Below are 22581 nucleotides of genomic sequence, written 5' to 3'. Positions count from 1 at the left end.
TTGGCCCAAATGAAAATCTTTTCTCTTAGACAAAGACAATTTCCTGTTGCTCCAAAAAACAAAACATGATGATACCTTAGTTAGGCTAACAAAGTGATTTATTTGCAAGATTTCTTTATATTCAGATTACTTCATCAGGGATAGGAAGAACGAAGCTCTTGCATTAGAAGGACTGCTCAAGGATTCACCATGGAGAGGCTTATCTGTTTTGTCTGCTTCTGCTTTGTTCTCTTCACAAAGAGCCATACACTTCAGAAGTTCCCCCATGCATTCCACTCAAAGATTTAAGTGGGGCACTGAAATGACGTGCAAGCAGGCAAGAGAATGAAAAACCGTGTTGACTGCTCTCAAAAAGGCATGAAGGAATGGGGTAGTGCCAGTCATAGCATGTGAAAACCTACTGAAGGCTGGCATGATTTAAACATAGTCCTTTGCGTCTCCATCTCCACTAAGCCTTTTGCCCACCATGCCCACCTTCATTTTGTTGTCTGTTGAACTCTAATAATGTGGATACACTTGGATTGTCTTTGGCATATATAATATATATAATTGAGCATACATGCATGGCATTCATTACCTTTTGCTTCCCAGGTGTGTGTAGGGATGTCATTTGAGGGTCACCCTTGGGAACCCCTGATACTGCGGCTGCAGCCCCTCGGCCAGAGAACACAGTGGCAGCACTACAGAGAGAAAGAAAACAGGACCCTCTCTCAGCCAAGTTTACCTTCTGCTCTTACAACCCCTTTCCCTCTCCTCCACTTCCAGCAGCAAATGGAAGACTGCAGGGAGTGTAAGAGTGGCACACACGCTGTGCCTATACCAGTGCTTTTAGGGGTTAACTGGCATGAGATGGCATCACACGGGCATATGATGGTGCAGATGGCATATGGCAGCAGCAACTGGACAAATTAGGCTACAACCTACACATGATAACTATACCAGGTGTGTAAGGCATTAACTGGCTTAACATTGGATTACTGGGGCTTATGTGCATGCACTTGACATTATATGACAGCATCCCCTGGACACGTGTGCCTTAACTATGGTGACTATGCCATGTGTCAGCAGCCTTACTGGGCATTCGTGGTGCAGTGGACATATGATGGAAACACTTTGGCATGTGAGGTTGTGCCAGGCTTATTAGGCATATACTGGCAGTAGAGGGCATGCAGGGTTTAACTGGACTATGAATGACGAGCATAGCAGTAAAGGAGCCGTCTAACTGCTTTAGTAAGAGTTTGTCATTTTAAATCTTATGGATGCCACTTCATGAGACAGCTTTATGCAATGTTGTCAAGAAAAAGGCCATGTGGTGTCACTCCCTGTGATGTCATTCCCTGTGACATGTGGCGTCACTTCCACCATCTGTGGCATTTTGGTGAATCTCTCTCAGTGGGTAATTTGGTAAAGCAAGGGTGCACCCCTGTTTGTGTGCTGCCCACCGGAGGACACTCAAGAGGAGAATGTGTGTCCATGAAGGAGCGGGTATCGGGAACCCAATACCACCACAGATACAGTTGGCTATAAAATTCGAATAAATCTGGAAATCCCCCCATTCTGTGCCACAGGAATCCACGTCTGCAGCCAAAACATTGTGGATCGTGTCCCTAAATGGCTGATCCATATAAACAGGACACGAAAGTATCTACTACCAGACTACAGGACCACTTCCCAGAGCACTAATGTCCCAGGAAAAGGAATTCGCCCTTTTCCTGTCTACGTTCCTTAGAGAACCTGCAGAGCTGTTGGACGTGGAAATCCCAATGCCCCCATGGCCCTCCTTCAGTCATCCTCAGTAGCCCTGGGAGGGAAGCAGAAGTTGCCTTTTACTGTCTAAAAGGAGCCAAGCCATTTATTGGCACCCGTGGGGCCCAGTGGAATCCCCTGTCACTCACCAAGGCCTGGCCCACATCCATCTCAGAACTCCCATAGTAAAGACTCAGAAGGTAAGATGGAGGCAGTTCATCCAGGATTCCAAAGTAAACTCAGTGACTGAAAGTCCCCAATGGCTTATATGCCGCATGGGATCTCTTCTGATTGTCATTCGCCTGGGCCTTCATCCTCTAACATACATCAGATCCCATCAACCCCCACGTCATCTCCAACGACATCCATCAAGAGAAAGCAGAAGAAGTCACCTCAGTCTGTGCTAGAAGATCCCCAGGCCGAGTGAAACAAAAACATCTCTGTGGTCATTTCACACTGCACTAACATCTCATTTGAGTTAGCTTTGCACTCAGTAGTCAGCACTGAGGATCCACCTTAGAACCCACCCTGGAACCCGCAGCCATCCTTGACTCATCACCAACTTGGAACCACACGCCATCTGCACGATACTGATGACTCAGATGAGAGCTCTCCACGCCCATCGCTGGTTCCTGACTGCCTTGCCAACTGTCCCGTATTTTCCGGTACTATCCCGATTTAAAGGACTTTGTCCCGCGTCCCGCACTCTGGGACGGCAAAAAGTTTTTTTGACGTCGTTTGTGTGGCTTTCCAAAGCCCTCGTGACTCGGATTCACACGTTTTCGAGTGATAGCTCAAGGAGCAGGGAGCCCTGGTGGCTCCTCTAATGTCCTGCTTTGTGTCAGCAGCCCATTAGAATAGAGTGTTAACAGGTTGATGGCCCAGCTGTTGTGCCAGAAGAGGCGGGAATGTTAAGTGAAGAAATGGGAGTGGAGAATAAGGCTGCATGCTGTGACATAATGACTCAAGCAAGTGACCTCCAATTGTGTTCCATCTGCTTTCACTGGGTGTGCAAATACAGATGGAAACCCAAACGAGATGTGTTAAGCTTCACAAATGTGTTCAGGCTGCTACTGTAATTTTCCATTAAGGATGGGGAAAAATAAATATATAATCATATTCTGTGTGCTCGACATGTTTCTATAACAAGGTATATACTGTTTAGTTAGTTACTTATGCCTTTTTTGTACTTTTCAAGGCATTGCTTTAAAAATGATTTATTTTGTAAGCTTGCGATAACCAGACCTTAACGAATACTTGAAGTAAAGCTTGGAAGACTGTCAAATGCGGAAACTGCAGACTGGGCCCAGATCTCGGCTTCACGACTTTAATCACGGTGTGCGATTCTGGGCAAATGATTTTACCTTACACCGATTAAGCTGCCAAATATGGGAGCCCTTGGAAGTGATGCAGTTTGCAGCTTTTACTCTTTAAATAAACTCGCTCATGGCGTGCCACTCTATAGAGTTTCTAGACATATAATACTAGTGACCATTCATATAATTACACACCACACATGTATTTCTCTCTCGGCTTGTACACAGAAGCACCTTTTAATGTCACTACCAGAGTATTCATTTCTGATGATGCACCTTCTAATGTCATTTTCTGTGATGTCACTTCTGAGGATCTCTATATGTATGCAATTTAGGATCAGACTCTGCAGGTCTTTCGCGACACAAGGCCTCAGAAATCCCAGGACGGGCCGCGGAGAGAAATCAAACAGGTCCTGGCCCTTCCCCGTATGCATAACAATCCTACAATTGTATTGTTTTTTTTTGCTGTGTATCTCTTAGAACACGTAGCATACCACTCGTGTTATGCTAAAGGTGGCACTGTGGAGAGAAGGGTGTGAATGATGAATGAAGGTGTACGGTCCGCACGCCCCACAACTGTTCTCACACGCTTCCACATTTAAAGTGTCCTCTGAAACCATTGTGTACAGTTGGCCACAATCCGAATGACCCCGTCGGCTGCGACCCCCTCACACCCAGTCCTCCAGGGTTGTCGAACTCCAGGCCTCGAGGGCCAGAATCCTGATGGGTTTTCAGGATATCCCTCATTATTACTCATGAGAAGAAATGTGCAAACATTTAGAATCATTATATGCAAATTTATCTGATGAATATTAATGAGGGGTATCCTGAAAATCCACCTGGATCCGGCCCACGAGGCCTGGAGTTGGACAACCCTGTGCAGATACAGGCAGCGTCGGACTGGGTCATCGGCCAATCGGCCCGTGGCCGATGCAAAATCATGGCCGGAGACCTGGGTGCCGGTTCCTGAAGCCCATGTGGGCTGGTTTCAGCCCAGGCGTGGTCTTCACACTTCAGGAACCATCCCCCAGGGCCTCGGCCTCGCCGGACGGATGCAAGTTGCAAAGGATCTGTAAGTAAGTTACTTACAGATCCTTTGCAAATGCAGCCCCGCGCCCGCCGACGCCGGCCCGCCGCAGATGCAGAGAAAGGTAACACTTCAATGTTACCTTTCTTTGATAAATGTGGCGGGCCGGCGGCCAACTGCCGCGGCCCGCGACACCCTGGCGCCAGCAGCAGTCAGTGTTACAAAACACTGGGAGGGAGCGGCAGGGCTGGGCGGGGCTGCCTCAGCCCGGCCTGCTCCCTCCCAGTGTTTTGTATTACACAGACTCTGCTCTCCAGCTCCTGGCCTGCATACCCCCAGCCATGATCCCCGTTTCCTCGGGTTTGGCGTCGTTCAGCACCCACTCTCCTCTTCACCCAGCTCCAGGCCTATTTTGTTCAGTAATGGTGATCGCCGGAGGTAAAGTGCTTGCTGCCAGCGGTAATTTTACCACCAGTGGTAAACTGGTAGATATGAGCTTACAACAGGGCATTATTTTGCCATTTTGTTATAGACGGTATTTTACTTCAAAGAGTAATTACCAATTATGCGAACCAGAGAAGGTGAAAAAATAAGGCATGAAAACCGTATTCACCAACATCATGAGCGCATTTCAAGTAAAAATGTGAGTGGCAAAGCTATTAGAACAACATTCTATAGTCCAAATGATACACAGTAAGTAAGGTGGCCTGGGGGGAGGGCAGCACTTTCCTCCCTCCTTCCCTCCCTGCGCTACCCCCGTTCATGTGGCGTCCAGCGAGTGAAAGGTGTGTGCGGAGAGACTGTGGCATGCGTTTGAAGCTCGGGCTCCTTCCTGGTTGGCTGCTTTTCCAGTGTTCGGAAGTTAGGTCGAAGCGCGCGGAGAGGTCTTCAGGCAGCGCGCGGAGCTGCTGGAATTACACACCGGTGACAGTGCGCTGGGCTCTCTGAAGTGATTTTGGGACTAGCAACCGGGAAAAGCAGGTGTTGACATCTGTTGACGGGGCTATTCTTCGCCTTTCGTTGTCGGACATTAAGCAGAGGACATGCTGTCTCTCCCCTCAGTGCTGAGGAAAACTCTCCTCCCTGGGCTGGTGGCCACAACGTTTAGCCAGAAAAATCCGGGAATCAGTGAGTGTTTGCATGACATGTTTCAAACCGTTATTTTCGCCCCACTTCGAACCCACACACCCAGCCATTCTGAAGCAAATTGTGAGTGGCGTGATATCAAGTGCCCATTTAGAACAATGTAATGGTTTGCCTTTTTTAATAGTAGTCACTCATTTTCTCTGTTTTTGCAAAATGTTGAAAATAGGAACACTGCTACTTGTTTCAAGTCCCTTTCTTTCATTGGCTCTGAATTGTGTAGCTAATGCTGTATAGAGAATGTCATTTCTATCTGCTTGTTGCACATACACGTTTATTTACAAAACCCTTTCTATTTTGGTTAAACACAGCACACTTTTTTTAATCCAGTTAAAGCACTAGATGTGAAGGTTTCTGGCCAGTGTTGTGACGCCGCACTAAATAAGGGTTTCATCAGGTGGATTTGAAGGGAGCTGGCACTTCTTTGTCTCACATGAGATGTGGAACATGTTATTTCCATGGAAACTGTGGCAGGAAGTTCTTCGGTTGCTCTGCAACTAGAATACTATGTTACTGTCAACATTTCAAGTGGACGGAAAAGCGTCTTTGTTTTATGATGCCTGTCATTAGGACACGTGGGTAACGGCACTGTCGCACTTGTCATTTTACAATACTTCAAGTGGCCCTGTGATTGCCAATTGCATCTAAAGGAACGTAGCCTCCCCGCAGAAAGACACCACAGTGTTTCCTCTATTGCGTTCATCACCGTCAGTGTCAGCGGGTAATCTTCGTTTGTAGGACCATATAGGTGGCGTTTGAAAAACTCTGCAGCTGTTCGAAAGTCCCTTAGCATCTGTCTTCGATGTCAGTAAATGTGGGCACCATGAGCATTTAAGATGGCCACCAAGTGCTTAGCCATCTCCTTGTTGTATTAATATCTCTGGTGTGTTGCACTTGTCCTCTGTTTTGATTCAGGAGGCTTGGCGTATGTTGCCTTTGGAGGTGTGTCTCTAGTGATTCGGGGCAAGGTGTACTACTTATGTTCAGAACCTGTCTGTTGTTTGACTACGAAACATGCACCAAAGTGCATTTTGGTGCTGCATTTTTTTAGTGTAGGAAACCGCTGGGGTTGAAACTTTGTTCTAGCATTGCACCAGACAGCAGTTGGACACGTGTCACAGTGGACACTCTTTGGTAATATTTTGATGGAACTGTTAATGCAATAAAGGTCTCTGAATATTTCAGACATAACCAATTTATGTTAAAAAAATATCAACCTCAATCCTAGAGGACATTTCATTAAGACGCATTTGGTATTGTGTCGGATAACGCTGCCTTTATTTGTTATTACAGTGGCTAAAAGGGTGTGCATGCTGCACGTTGCCAGCATCATGAGTGTATCGCGCAATTAAGTGGCATACCCTTTGTAAGGTGTGTGGCAAATTGAGATTCAGGAACTGAGCTGCGTCCCTCTATATTTCATGCCTTTTTCTTTGTTGCATCTTAAAGCCATATATGCGTGTTTTACTTTTGGCCTCCGTTGCCAGAATTTACATAAGTCACTTTAAATTCAGGTGTTTGCTTCACTTAGGCACTTCACAAAACTCTTATTAGATGTGGTCAGTTGGCATGTAACCGTGCTTAACTATCATTTGGGGGCATTGGAGCCCCTCAACGATGTATTTAATGCCACAAATCACTTTAATGAGTCCAGTGCTGGTCTGTTGGCAACTGCTTAACTGTGCCTTTGGATGTTTGAGTCTCTGGCCTTGGAAAGGTTCTCACGGTCTGTGTAAATCCCCATCTCCTTTTGAAAGCCACTGTATCTCAGTTACCAGATTAATGGTATCCACACTATGGAATAATTGCTCTATTTTACTATAGCCGATATGATAGCTTAGTGGGTTGAGCGCTCGCTGCTGCGATGAGTGTATGATCTGCAGGTTGCAGGTTCAAACCGTCTCAGCCTTCCATCCTTCTGAGGTCGATAAATGAATACCAACACAGGTTGGGTGATATTGTATGCATATTTGTTCTATAAAAAAGAGTTTAAGCGTAAGTGCTGTACAATAACATATTATCATTTGACCTTGGACGTCTCGGACGTCTGCTGGTATTCACAGTAATTTGACAATATGGATCTATACACACAGATATTAATGAAACATATGGTGATCCATTCTTGTATGAAATGCATATCATATTAGTTAAATCATAACCATATTAGTCTACTTTTGATGCCACTTTCTGTTTTGTCAAGGGGTGAAAGGTTGTGTTTCATTAATGGCACTGATACTGTAGAAACATCCATGTTTGCACAGTGAGAAGTGTGGTAGGCGATTCACGGATGATGGTTTGAGGGCCACTTTTTTTGAGGCGCTGGGTGGGCCACTTTTTTGAAGCGAGGGTTGGGCCACTTTATTTTGGGTGTCCGGGCCTATTTCTTGTCCCAGTCCGACCCTGGATACAGGGCATGAAACCCACCCAGAAGGGCAGATGCCGGTGACCACTCTTACCTGCGTGGGACAGAGAGAGGAGGACACTGGATTAAGATCTGTTGCAGCAGCAGCAGAGGAAGCAACTTCTAAATCATCAAGAAATCATAATCTTAAAAGAGATAGGTACTTCATTCAGCACCTAAATTTAACACACACAGCTAAATTGTACTCTTTTATTCAGGAAAAGTCACGGCTTTGGCCCGCCTGATTGAGGCTAGGAATGCTGCTGGGCCAGTCATCTCTTTGGCAAAAGCCAGTGTGAAAAGAGCACCGCGTGTGCTTTCTACCACATAATGTGGGGTGCCATCTTGTTTGTAGGGTCACCTCAAGCAGGTCGTGCGATCCCTTAGGCTTAGGAATTTGCTCTACGGAGAGGCTACTTCCATTTTCACTCCTCACTCTAGCTACTAAGGCCTGATTCACAGAAGTGTTTTATAATGGCGCAATCCCATAGGAAATGGTTTAGCAATGGTTCTTGTCTATAATGTGAAATGGTCCTGCCGCCATCTTCCTGTGCTTTGACTGACACACCTCAAGGCATACTAGCAGCACCTTGATGCCTGCGCCAGTCCCTGTTATTAGTGCCTATATAATCCATTGAACTGGACCAAAAGGATATATGTATTTACTTTAATTTATGAAGCGCTTACGCCCAAGCGGTGTACCCTGAAAATGAACAGGTCAATAAAGAGCGAAATGATAGAAAGAAATGTTAACAAGTTACATTTGGGCTGGAGAGGAGATTAAATGAGCCTCTAAATGAGTATGGGACAGGGGAAGAGAAGCTAAAGAACTAATGGAAAGAGGAAGAGGGTTCCAATATTGAGGTGCTGGGAGAGAGAATGAACAGAAACGGGGCTGTGCACATGGCGGTCTAGGTACAGAGAGAAGAAAAAGAGACTGGGACCGAGGAGGAGAATAGAAAGAGATCAGTGAGGAAAGATAAGGTGGGGCAAGAAGACAAAGAAAATGAAAGAGAAGTTGCAACTGACAAGTAGGTCCGGAGAACGAATAGTGAGCAGCAGAGATGGAAGTGTGGGAGGGGGAAGAGATAGAACGATTTGAACAGAATGGCTACATATAGGGTGAAGAGGAGCAAGGCAGAAAGCAGGAAGACCCATACGGAGGGAGGAGCCATTAAACAGGCGAGCGAATAACGAGAGCAGAAACAAAAACTTTGGCAGGAGATATAGAAAGGACAGATCGTATTTCATGATTATTAAAGAGCTGATAGCGACAATTCTGAGAAATATTAACTGTGTGAGAAGGAAAGGTTAAAGAAGAATCAAAAATAACTCCACGATTGCGTGCCGTGTCTGAAAAAGGAGGGTGGAAAATGATTGAGGAGATGGGGAAAGGCGGAAAGCGAGCGGAAGGAAAGAGGAGAACTTCTGTTTTGGCAGGGTTCAGATATGAATGCATAGAGGGCATCAATAATTGCATAGAGGCATCCACCGTTGCATATTGAGTAGACAAGCAGAGAGAGAAGAAGGAAGGATATCAAAAAAGTCAGGGAAAGATGGAAAGATCTGTGAGTTATCCGGATAAGAATGGCAAGAGAGCCTAGGGAGAAAGAGTGGAAGTAGGAAGGGAAAGAAGTAGCCGGCCTAGGACTGAGCCCTCAGGGGCCCTGAAATGTAGAGGGAGAGAAGAGGAAGAGGTTCCAGCCCAAGATACCGAAAAAGAACGGTTGGATAGATCAGAGGAGAACCAGGATAAAACACTACCGGAGAAACCCATGGATGAACGTGTGGACCGTAAAGGAGGGGCACCAACAGAGATCAAGAAGTAGAAGAAGAGAAGACTTGCAGAAACAAAAGCATTAGTAACAAAACGTGAAGCTTTCTCCCTAGGACACGTTGCGTGGAAAGGAGGGAGTACGCAAAAAGTTGGAGATTTGAGAGTAGACAGTGGCCCTCATTACGACCCTGGCGGAAATCGAAAAACGATGGCGGAAATGCAATACCGCCATCGAATAGCGCTCGGTGCGTTTACGACCCGTCACCGTAAAGTACGATGCCATTAGCGACACCGTAGCGAACGCCAACGCTAACTGCACCAAGTACGCGCACGCGCGCCATGCCAAACCGTAATTACCACCATGGCGCAACGGTACGCGAATTCCGACCCTAGCGGACATGTACCTAACGCCATCAAGCATGGCGGAAAGTACCATTCCGCCATGGTGAGAAGTACGGCATCGCGAATCAACCGTAAACGGCCCTACTGAGTGCCTGTACACCACTCCCTGGCCACATTGCACAACTCCTCGTAGGTGCAATGAAGTCACACTATGCAACCAGTGAAATGAACAAGTCACCCATGCATGCCAACAAACAAATGAATCCAGGGGCTCCAAGTGCCTTGTGAGTGGGCATCCATATCTGCCATGGCACCATTGACGCACTGATGCAGCACAGGCATTTGAAGGTCCAAGTACAGCAACATGAGCAGAAAAATGAGACAAACAAAAACAGAATAGACATTTAATGCACCACAAAACCACCAAGGGCCATACAGCCATTAGGTCATGAACTCCTAAATACATTCCAGTATTGTGGGCTGCATCCGCAAGAAATGACCAGCTTCTGCTTGTGTGACGCCCTGTTCCTTCATGGTACACAGGGGCTACATCCACGTCCAAAAAGGCAACACGGAAGCGCCTAGAACCGCAGGGCCGTCCCATCAGGTAGGCACTAGTCCAGCAGAAAGGACGATATGTTGCTCCTAGCCACTAGCACTGCGTAAGGGCATGTGGCCCATTGGCGATCGTCCCATAAGATCGTAATGGTGCTCCACTGATTGACACGAAGCAGCAGGTGTCGGGAGTAAAAGCCATCTGCAGGAGTGGCGTACAGATGGCAGCGGCAAAAGGGGAGGAGATACCTGTCACCCAAATGAAATGAAAAAGAATAGTATGGGCATCAGAACTACAATTGTATAACTCACTTCAATGATCACACTAAATCTACAGCCATATGCATGCTAGCCCACTCAAAAGGAATATACCCACCCAAAAATCACTTGCGAATCACAACCATAAAAATCGAGGTGAAAACAGCATTACAAACGAGTGTTTGTGTGCATGCGTCTGTGAAGACAGAATCCATCAGATGGGATTAGTAACGTGCATAGACACAAGTGCCTGAAGGCGCGTCGAGACAGGGAGGGTTCAACAAGGGCAGAAAGACGATGGTCCCACTATGGCAGCTCTGCATGACATGGCGCAGGGGAGGTGGATAGATTCCAAAAAGCCCTGTACATGGCAAACTCTCCATCAAATCATCTGTCCATGCATCCATACATCATTCCCTCATCCCGGTATGAAAACGCCTGATTATTTACTCACATCACATTTGAAACTTCCATTGAGTCTGTGCGTAATGCAGTCTGCAAAATCCACTGTTCTCCAGCCCGGAATTCTAGTGTTGTGAAGTAACATGTATTTGGGAACGTCCTGCCTTTTTGTCCACTACGCTATTGCGCATCCCATACTATCCATATCAATCATAGCATACTCGCCATGGCCCCTGTCCCAAGGACATTAAACAATAGAACGTTATACTTGCAGTCAGACCTGTGGGCGTCTCCTCGCCGCTAGCTGAAAACCGAAAGCGCTGTCCTTCGAATTCCTCATTTGCAACATCACGTCGAAAAGGCATCTGTGACCGCATGAAATCACAAATTCATCCATGTAGTGCGGCAGTGTGTGTAAATGGCAACTGGCTTCACTCACAAATGGGACGCCCCGCCCGTCGGTGAACCTCGGTACGGTGCTCGCCCAAAGGGGATTGCAGCTGGCACAGGTGGAATGAATCACCACAGGTGGAGGCCATACAGCCTGAAAACACATAAATTGCACACCCAACCTCCTCCCACAACCACACCCACTCCAAAATGCTACCGGCAGGACTAGCGATCTTGGCCCTGGGGGACCTGATAGCACTGCAAGTACTCCAACTTCAAGAAGAAGACGAACACCAACTACTACAACAACCGGCCGCACAGAGGAGACGCAGGAGGAGGAGGAGGACAAGGCAGGGCCAGCAAGGCCCGCCAGCACAGCCACTACCACCACGCAGGCAGCCCGCAATCCCACGCCTCCGAGCACATCCGTTCAACCTCACGGATGAGCAGATCCACACCCTCTACCGTTTGGACCGGGACACCATAACCGCCATTGTGGACATGACACAGGCTGACCTTGTCTGCATGATAGATAGCCCAACCGCCATCCCACCCCTACTGAAGGTGGTGTCTGTACTCCACTTCCTGGCCACAGGCACCTACCAGCACACAGTCGGACAGTTGCATGGCATTTCACAGCCACTGTTCTCACGGACACTATTGCAAGTGCTCGATGCCCTCCTGAAGCACGCAGACGACTACATCTCTCTACCACGCTCGGAGCAGGAAATTACGAACACAAAAGTGGGATTCCATGCACTTGGCGGCATACCGGGTTGCATTGGTGCCATCGACTGCACCCATGTGGAACTGGTCGTCCCACATGCCATGGAGGCCCAGTACCGCAACCGAAAACAATTTCATTCTCTTAACGTACAAATGGTGTGTGACTCCAACAGGATCATTACACATTGTTGTGCCCGATTTCCTGGATCAACCCATGATTCTATGGTCTTGAGGAACTCTACAATACCACGCTACATGGAGCGACACGCAGGGAACAGATCCTGGCTACTCGGTGAGTCTCATTCCATGCATGATAATGTGGGGTATGTGATGCGGCAATGACCTGGCAGGAAGGGGGGGGTGCGTACGTAGCAATGTCATTCCACAAACATCCTTTATTGTCCACATACAGGTGATGCCGGGTATCCACTGAAGAGATGGCTCCTTACACCACTCCGGAACCCACAGAACCAGCATGAGGAGGACTACAACCATGCCCACTCACGTACCCGTGTAGTCATAGAACAGGCATTCGGCCTACTGAAAACTCGTTTCCGCTGCCTCAGCAGGTCTGGCGGGGCACTCCTGTACCGCCATGAGAAGGTTGCAAAGATGGTCATGGCATGTGTCATGCTACACAACATGTGCGTACGTAGAAATGTGCCCATGCCCCCTGACGCAGAACTGCAAGCACCTGAAGATGGTCATGATGAGGGTGGGGATGTGGCAGCACCTCAAGGAGTCCGCGAGGCACAGGAGGGCCGTGAAATTCGTCAGGATATCATAGATTCATGCTTCTAGCACTCACGCCTGGTGGCTGATACATGGACACGGGACTTGTGGCACTGTGTGTGTCTGGAACATGCACAATATGGACTGTACGCCTATAAAGGCCTCGTACACAAAGATCAATGTCCACACATCTCATTGGATGATTGTGAAATGTTTATAGCATATGTGAAATTATGTTACACACCCCATCGACCCGCCACCCAAGTAAGCCCAACACACCCCCTCCACCCTCCTACCTCCCCCCGAACACCAGTGTCTGAAGATGCTCATTGTCAGTGGGCAGACGCTATTGCAAGCCCCCTCTCCGGGTATCAGGGGCACCCCTGCCTGTGGAGCGCAGGTTCCTCCCAGATCTACGTTGGGGGCTGCCCTGGACGGAACTTGCAATGGATGATGTCTCTGCCTGCTCACGTCCATGCATGTCCCTAAGGGTTTGTGAGAGCTCAGTGAGCACACGGCGCACAGCGGCAAGTTCAGCACATACGTCTTTGGACGTCGCATGCAGTTCCCCCCTCAGGCTCTCGGTGCTTCTCTCCATTTGTACTCTCAGGCTCTCGGTGCTTCTCTCCATTTCTGCCCTAAGCGTCTCAGTTGATGTTTCTATGGCTGCCTTAGTACCCCCACATTCATCAGCATGGTCCTTGAGGAGCGTGGCCAGTTGCTGCTGTTGCACGATCACCTGGTCGAGGGACTGTTGCCTCTGCTGTGCCATGGCCATTTGCGGTGGTGTCACAGAGGGGCTGGTCACCTCATGTTGCCTTGCCACAGGGCTTGTGGGGGATGGCCAGTCGTCGTCTTGTGGGTGCCCCTGCGTGGTATCCTCATGGTGTACGGGATGAAACAAACAGGGGCATTGAGACAGGTCATGGATGGATCTTACTTCGACATCCCCGTCTTCTGTGTCGGAGCATGCTGCCATTAATGGGGTGTCACCTATGGTGCTGCTGCCACCAGAGGCAGTGCCTTCTGTGGCATCCATTGGGGGGACCTGTGGTGGTGCTGTTGTGGGCATGCTGGCTGCTGGGGTGCCTGTTGATGTTCCCTCCTGTGTGCTGCCACTTGATTTGTGCTGCTGCCGTGTCTTGATGCGTGCAGCTGAGGTGGAGGGTCTTTGGCCGTTGGTCTTGGCCCTCTTTGCAGGTGTGCTGGTAGGGGTGTCCTGAAGCTCGTCGTTTGAATCGGACCCTGTGGTGGAGTAAAGGAGGGTGAGCTTTATTTATGGGTCTGTGGGAATTGGAATGGCAATGTATCACATGCATTGGGGTGGTACCTGAGGGTGATTTGGGTCGGGGCCTTGGAGGTGGTTTCATTTTTGTGTGGATTGAGGATGCAGTTGTTTTGCAGCCTGCAGTTAGGGTGTGCCTGCTGCACGTGTAGAGGGTGTTTTTAGGGTTTTTAATTATTTATGTATTTAATGTGAGTTTTAAAGTGCGCTGTCAGGCCAATGTATGTGGACGTTCTCCTGGACATGTGTTACTGTTGCACTATGTGGACACATGGTACTTCACATGATTGGACATTGTGGATTTGGCATTGTATTAGTTGGCCCACCTACCTGATTCTTCGGATGTCTGCACTCCTTTCTCCATCCCTCCGACTCCCTCTATACTCTCCATTCCAATGGTGGAGGCACAGATTTCTTCCCAGGGGGTCAACTTGATGGGTGATTCCGATCCTCCCCCGGTAGCTGTGGCAATGTTGCGATTGGCGGATAGTATGCTCCGTACGCGTATCCGCAGGTCGTCCCATCGCTTTCTGCATTGCAGTGGGTTGCGGGGTGCGGTCCCCACCGCACTTACCCGCTGTGCCACCAGGGCCCATATGGCCTTCTTGTTCGCAAGTGCCGTCCTGGTCATTTGCGTGGAGAAGACGACGGCAGCATTCTCCTGGAGGGTCTCTGTAAGCACGGTGAGTTCCTCACGGGAGAAGTGGACCTGCCGCTTGCGGTCGCACGCTTTTTTCGCTACTTTTCCCATTTCTATTGCTTTCACTGGGGTGGATGACGGGTTGGGATGTGTCTCAGGGTAGTATTTTTAATGGTTGTGTTGGGATTCTGATTTTATACGTGTACGGCGTGCTGTTTCCCGTTCCGGGCCCATGTTTTTACTTCCGTTTCCGTATGTTTACGGTCACCGTACTTTCCGGTTGCCGCTCATTACGGTGACCGCTAAGATGGGTGGCGGAATTGCACCTAGGGCGCCGTACGACGGCGGTGAGGCGCGTTTTGGGGACATTTCCGCCATCGCGGACTTTGCACTTCCGCCATGGCGTAGTGCTCGTGCCCGATGGGTCGGAATTGGCCGCACTTTGCTCTGTCGTGCGATGGCGGAAACGCTATTTACGCTATGGCGGTCAGGTCAGTCACTTTCTGCCAGGGTCGTAATGAGGGCCAGTGTGTTCTAACAGTTTTGAGAGGAAAGGAAGAAGAGAAATAGGGCGTTAGCTGGAAGGGAGGGATGGGTCAAGGGAGGGTTTTTTAAAGATGGGAATAATAGTAGCATGCTTACAATCAGAAGGAAAAGTGGCAGTAGAAAAAGAAATTTTAAAAAGTGCCGTAAGATACAGAATGAGGGAAGGATCGGCTTAAAGTATGAGAGAGGAAGGGAGAGGATTGTCTGGAGACGCAATAGGATGTGCACAGTGAAGACGTGGTGTGAGAGCAATCACCACTGATGTACAAAATGGATTGTATGTGCTTGCACAATTGTAGTGGTATACAGATGTATGTGAGGTTGCCCTCATACCAACATGAGGATGCTTATATGCTGTGGATAATTGAGTAGCAGTATCTGACTCCGGCTCAGTGGCCCTCATTACGACCCTGGCGGAATTCGGAAAACGATGGCGGAAATGCAATACCGCCATCGAATAGCGCTCGGTGCGACTATGACCCGTCACCGCAAAGTACGAAGCCATTAGCGACACCGTAGTGAACGCCAACGCTAACTGCACCAAGCACGCGCGCGCGCGCCATGCCAAACCGTAAACACCACCATGGCGCAAGGGTACGCCAATTCCGACCCTAGCGGACATGTACCTAACGCCATCAAGCATGGCGGAATGTACCATTCCGCCATGGTGAGAAGTACGGCATCGCGAATCAACCGTAAACGGCCCCACTGAGTGCCTGTACACCGCTCCCTGCCCACAAAGTACAACTCCCCGTAGGTGCAATGAAGTCACAATGCAACCAGTGAAATGTACAAGTCACCCATGCATGCCAACGAACAAATGAAACACAAGAGGGGCCAATGGGAGCTGCAGGGCACAGATGGCACGAATACAGAAGCCATCCCAATGGACACGACCACAGTCCCCCACCAAGAAACGCACGCAAACACAGGCACCTGTGACCAGCAATATTCCGAAAATCACATCATTCCACCAGTCCACCTGGCTGACCGGCATCTGTTACACAAAACCCAATCCCCCGCCCCTGAGCATGACAACATTCAAACAGTCATATTGGCAGCCCCCATCCCTGACCTCACGGGCTTCGTAGGCAAACGCGCCCAGTACAGTACCACGCAACTAAACTCCGAAGCTGGAACCCAATGCAGATCTCCTCACAATACATCGCTCCCCAAATAGGAATATGCCACATCACTTGCAAAGAAGAACGCTACACGGGCCAAATCAGAATAGAAATTTAATGCACAACAAAATCACCAAGCCCATACAGCCATCAGGCCATGAACTCCAAAACACATTTCACCATTGTGGGCTGCATCCGCAAGAAATGACCAGCCACTACTTGTGTGACGCCCTGTTCCATCATGGTACACAGAGCCACATTCACGTACGAAAAGGCAACATGGAAGCGCACAGAACCGCAGGGCCGTCCCAATGGGGAGGCACTAGTCCAGCTGAAAGGCCGAAATGTTGCTCCGAGCCACCAGTACTGCGTAAGGGCATGTGGGCCATTGGCGATCGTCCCATAAGATCGTAATGCTGCTCCACTGATTAACACGAAGCAGCAGGTGTCGGGAGTAAAACCCATCTGCAGGAGTGGCATACAGATGGCAGTGGCAAAAGGGGAGGAGATACCTGTCAACCAAAAGAAAAGAAAAAGAAAAGAATGACCATCAGAACTACATTCGAACAACTCACTTCAATGATCACACTAAATCCACAGCCATATGCATGCTAGCCCACTCCAAAGGTTCATCACCACCCAAAAACCACTTGCGACTCATAACTATCTATATCGAGGTGTAAACACCATCACAAACGAGTGTACCTGTGCATGCGTCTGTCAAAACAGAATCCATCAGATGGGATTGGTAACGTGCATGGACACAAGTGTCTGAGGGCGCGTCGAGACAGGGAGGGCTCAACAAGGCCAGATAGACGATGGTCCCACTATGGCAGCCCTGCATCACATAGCGTAGGGGAGGCGGATAGATTCCAAGAAGCCCTGTACATGGCAAACTCTGTATCAAATCACCTGCCCATGCATCCATTCATCATTCCCTCATCCCGGGATTAAAACGCCTGAATATCTACTCACATAACATTAGAAATATCCATTGAGTCTGTGCGTTATGCAGCCTGCAAAATCCACAGTGCCCCAGCCCGTAATTCCAGTGTTGTGAAGTAACATGTATTTGGGAACGTCCGGCCTCATCGCCCACGTCGCCATTGCGCATCCCAAACCATTCATATCAATCATTGCATCCTCGCCATGGCCCCTGTCCCAAGGACATTGAACAATAGTACGTTATATTTGCAGTCAGACCTGTGGGCATTTCCTCGCCGCTAGCTGAAAACCGAAAGCGCCGCCCTTCGAATTCCTCATTTGCAACATCACGTCGAAGAGGCATCTGTGGCCGTTTGAAATCACTAATTAATCCATCGAGTGCGGCTGTGTGTGAAAATGGCAACTGCCTTCACCCACAAATGGGACGCCCCGCCCGTCGTTGCAACTCGGTACAGTGATGCATGAGGGTCCACCGTTACTCGAGTACTACGTTCCACTGACCCTTCACAAGTCTGTTCGCGACTGCACAGATAGAATGTGAAACAATGGGACCACAGCAGAATGAACATATCAACCAATGTTACACGGCCATCGGGTACAAATACATGATTGCAATAGCAAGATGCCATTCCCCGAATTGCAGCGTTGTGTGCGGGACGTGCTCGGCCAAAGGGGAGAGCAGCTTGCACAGGTGGAATGAATCACCACAGGTGGAGGCCATACAGCCTGAAAACACATAAATTGCACACCCAGTCTCCTCCCACAACCACACCCACTCCGAAATGCTACCGGCAGGACTCGCGATGTTGGCCCTGGGGGACCTGATAGCACTGCAAGTACTCCAACTCCAAGAAGAAGACGAACACCAACTACAACCGGCCGCACGGAGGAGACGCAGGAGGAGGAGGAGGGCAAGGCAGGGCCAGCAAGGGCCGCCAGCACAGCCACTACCACCACGCAGGCAGCCCGCAATCCCACGCCTCCGAGCACATCCGTTCAACCTCACTGATGAGCAGATCCACACCCTCTACCGTCTGGACCGGGACACCATAGCCGCCATTGTGGACATGACACAGGCTGACCTTGTCAGCATGATAGATAGCCCAACCGCCATCCCACCCCTACTGAAGGTGGTGTCTGTACTACACTTCCTGGCCACAGGCACCTACCAGCACACAGTCGGACAGTTGCATGGCATTTCCCAGCCACTGTTCTCACGGACACTATTGCAAGTGCTCGATGCCCTCCTGCAGCACGCAGACGACTACATCTCCCTACCACGCTCGGAGCAGGAAATTACCAACACAAAAGTGGGATTCCATGCACTTGCCGGCATACCGGGTTGCATTGGTGCCATCGACTGCACCCATGTGGAATTGGTCGTCCCACATGCCATGGAGGCCCAGTACCGCAACCGAAAACAATTTCATTCTCTGAATGTACAAATGGTGTGTGACTCCAACAGGATCATTACACATTGTTGTGCCAGATTCCCTGGATCAACCCATGATTCTATGGTCTTGAGGAACTCTACAATACCACGCTACATGGAGCGACACGCGGGGAACAGATCCTGGCTACTCGGTGAGTCTCATTACATGCATGATAATGTGGGGTATGTGATTCGGCTATGAACTGGCAGGAAGGGGGGGGGGTGTGCGTACGTAGCAATGGCATTCCACATCATACGTTTATCGTCCACATACAGGTGATGCTGGATATCCACTGAAGAGATGGCTCCTCACACCAGTCCGGAACCCACGGGACCAGCATGAGGAGGACTACAACCATGCCCACTCACGTACCCGTGTAGTCATTGAACAGGCATTCGGCCTACTGAAGGGTCGTTTCCGCTACCTCAGCAGGTCTGGCGGGGCACTCCTGTACCGCCATGAGAAGGTTGCAAAGATGGTGATGGCATGTGTCATGCTCCACAACATGTGCGTACGTAGAAATGTGCCCATGCCCCCTGACGCAGAACTGCAAGCACCTGATGATGGTCATGATGAGGGTGGGGATGTGGCAGCACCTCAAGGAGTCTGCGAGGCACCGGAGGGCCGTGACATTCGTCAGCATCTCATTGATGTATGCTTCTAGCACTCACGCCTGGTGGCTGATACATGGACACGGGACTCGTGGCACTGTGTGTGTCTGGGACATGCACAATATGGACTGTACGCCTATGATGGCCTAGTTCACAAAGATCAATGTCCACACATCTCATTGGTTGATCGTGCACTGTTTATGGCATATGTGATATCATGTTGTACACCCTATCGACCCGCCACCCAAGTGAGCCCAACACACCCCCTCCACCCTCCTACCTCCCCCCCGAACACCAGTGTCCAAAGATGCTCATTGTCAGTGGGCAGTCGCTATTGCAAGCCCCCTCTGCGGGTATCAGGGGCACCCCTGCCTGTGGAGCGCAGGTTCCTCCCAGATCTACGTTGGGGGCTGCCCTGGACGGAACTTGCAACGGATGATGTCTCTGCCTGCTCACGTCCATGCATGTCCCTAAGGGTTTGCGAGAGCTCAGTGAGCACACGGCGCACTGCGGCAAGTTCGGCACATACGTCCTTGGACGTCGCATGCAGTTCCCCCCTCAGGCTCTCGGTGCTTCTCTCCATTTGGACTCCCAGGCTCTCGGTGCTACTCTCCATTTGTGCCCTTAGTGTCTCTGTACCTCTCTCCATTTCTGCCCTAAGTGTCTCAGTTGATGTTTCTATGTCTGCCTTAGTGCCCCCACATTCATCGGCATGGTCCTTGAGGAGCGTGGCCAGTTGCTGCTGTTGCACGATTAACTGGTCGAGGGACTGTTGCCTCTGCTGGGCCATGGCCATTTGCGGGGGTGTCACAGAGGGGCTGGTGACCTCATGTTGCCTTGCCACAGGGCTTGTGGGGGATGGCCAGTCGTCGTCTTGTGGGTGCCCCTGCGTGGTATCCTCATGTTGTACGGGATGGGACAGACAGGGGGATTGGGACAGGTCATGGATGGATCTGACTTCGACATCCCCGTCTTCTGTGTCGGAGCATGCTGCCATCAATGGGGTGTCACCTATGGTGCTGCTGCCACCAGAGGCAGTGCCTTCTGTGGCATCCGTTGGGGGGACCTGTGGTGGTGGTGTTGTGGGCATGCTGGCTGCTGGGGTGCCTGTTGATGTTCCCTCCTCTGTGCTGCCACCTGATTTGTGCTGCTGCCGTGTCTTGATGCGTGCAGCTGAGGTGGAGGGTCTTTGGCCGTTGGTCTTGGCCCTCTTTGCAGGTGTGCTGGTAGGGGTGTCCTGATGCTCGTCGTTTGGATCGGACCCTGTGGTGGAGTAAAGGAGGGCGAGGGTTATTGATGGGTCTGTGGGAATTGGAATGGTATTGTATCACATGTATTGGGGTGGTACCTGAGGGTGATTTGGGTCGGGGCCTTGGAGGTGCTTTCATTTGTGTGTGGAGTGAGGGTGCAGTTGTTTGGCAGCCTGCAGTTAGGGTGTGCCTGCTGCACGTGTAGTGCGTGTTTTAGGGGTTTTTAATTATTTATGTATTTATTGTGGGTTTTAACGTGCGCTATCAGGCCGATGTGTGTGGACGTTCTCCTGGACATGTGTTTCTGTTGCACTATGTGGACACATGGTACTTCACATGGATGGACTTTGTGGATTTGGCATTGTTTTATCTGGCCCACCTACCTGAATCTTCGGATGTCTGCACTCCTTTCTCCATCCCTCCGACTCCCTCTATGCTCTCCATTCCGATGGTGGAGGCACAGATTTCTTCCCAGGGGGTCAACTTGATGGGTGATTCAGGACCTCCCCCGGTGGCTGTGGCAATGTTGCGGTTGGCAGAGAGTATGCTGCGGACGCGTATCCGCAGGTCGTCCCATCGCTTTCGGCATTGCTGTGGGGTGCGGGGTGCGGTCCCCACCGCACTTACCCGCTGTGCCACCAGAGCCCATATGGCCTTCTTGTTTGCAAGTGCCGTCCTGGTCATTTGCGTGCAGAAGACGACGGCAGCATTCTCCTGGAGGGTCTCTGTTAGCACGGTGAGTTCCTCACGAGAGAAGTGGACCTGCCGCTTGCGGTCGCACGCTTTCTTCGCTACTTTTCCCATTTTTCTTGGTTTCGCTAGGGTGGATGACGGGTTGGGGTGTGTCTCAGGGTAGTGTTTTTAGTGGTTGTGTGGTTTTAGTGGTTTTATAGGTGTACGGCGGGATGTTTCCCGTTCCGGGCCCATGTTTTAACTTCCATTTCCGTATATTTCCGGTCACCGTACTTTCCGGTAGGCGCACACTGCGGTGTCCGCTGTGATGGGTGGCGGTATTGCACCTAGGGCGCCGTACGGCGGCGGTGTGGGCCGTTTTGGGGTCATTTCCGCCATCGCGGACTTTGCCCTTCCGCCATGCCGTGGTGCTCGTGCCCGATGGGTCGGAATGGGCCGCACTTTGCTCCTTCGTGCAGTGGCGGAAACGCTATTTACGCTGTGGCGGTCCGGTCAGTCACTTTCCGCCAGGGTCGTAATGAGGGCCAGTGATAGGTTATGAGCTTAAAGATGCTGCATTGTTCCTGGGTTTATATTGAATGAAGCTCAGGACCCAGTCTCTACCGGCACTCAGTGGACCCAGACCCGAGGCACTGTATATGTGCGGGTATCACACCGTCCAGTATCTGGGGGCACTTAAGAGGGAGCTGTATTTTTTCCCTATTGAAATGTGTTAGAGGAAACGCAATTTTTTGGTGGAGAAACTTTAACAATGTTGTAGAAATTCAACATTTGAAGCTGAAAAACTTGAAGTCTCCCACAAAATATTGGGCGAGTCGGTCGGAATGGAGGGTGTTCCCATACTGCAAGTGCAGATTTGCAATAGCGGTTGCCATCGTCGCAGTGGTGATTGTGGTTGCAAACCCACCCTCACTGCAATTCGTTATAGCTGATTGGGTCTGTTTTTTGCAGGTGAAGCAAAACCACCAGGCACTTTCCGGTAAAATAATCCGATGCAATGGGCGTCGGGATCTCCATGCTGCTCCACATTGAGGGCACCGACGCCAGAGGCGCGTGTTGCCAGGATTGTCTAACCATTGGGGTCTGAAGCTAATGTAGTTGGAGCCACTGCAGTGACAGTAACATCTGTAAATGCCCACACAGCGCTTCTGAGTGGGGATTTACAGGTTTTAGGTGGGCCTTGTCCGCTCAGGTCCTCCTCTGTCTATGGGCACCATGCATGTGTGTCTGCATAAGATG

General features: G+C 50.0%; 1 protein-coding gene across 1 annotated transcript in view; it reads left to right on the top strand.

Moving 5' to 3' along the window:
- Nucleotides 1–22581, top strand: part of LOC138579944 (acid-sensing ion channel 1-like) — a 316805-nt gene that overhangs the window by 231648 nt on the left and 62576 nt on the right. The gene's annotated exons all lie outside the window — the stretch shown is intronic.

The sequence above is a fragment of the Ambystoma mexicanum genome, chromosome 3p (genome assembly GCF_040938575.1).
Source record: "Ambystoma mexicanum isolate Mex_15411 chromosome 3p, UKY_AmexF1_1, whole genome shotgun sequence".
NCBI classification, from domain to species: domain Eukaryota; kingdom Metazoa; phylum Chordata; class Amphibia; order Caudata; family Ambystomatidae; genus Ambystoma; species Ambystoma mexicanum.
Note: the sequence above shows the minus strand (reverse complement) of the source record. Positions and strands in the feature narration are given on the sequence as shown.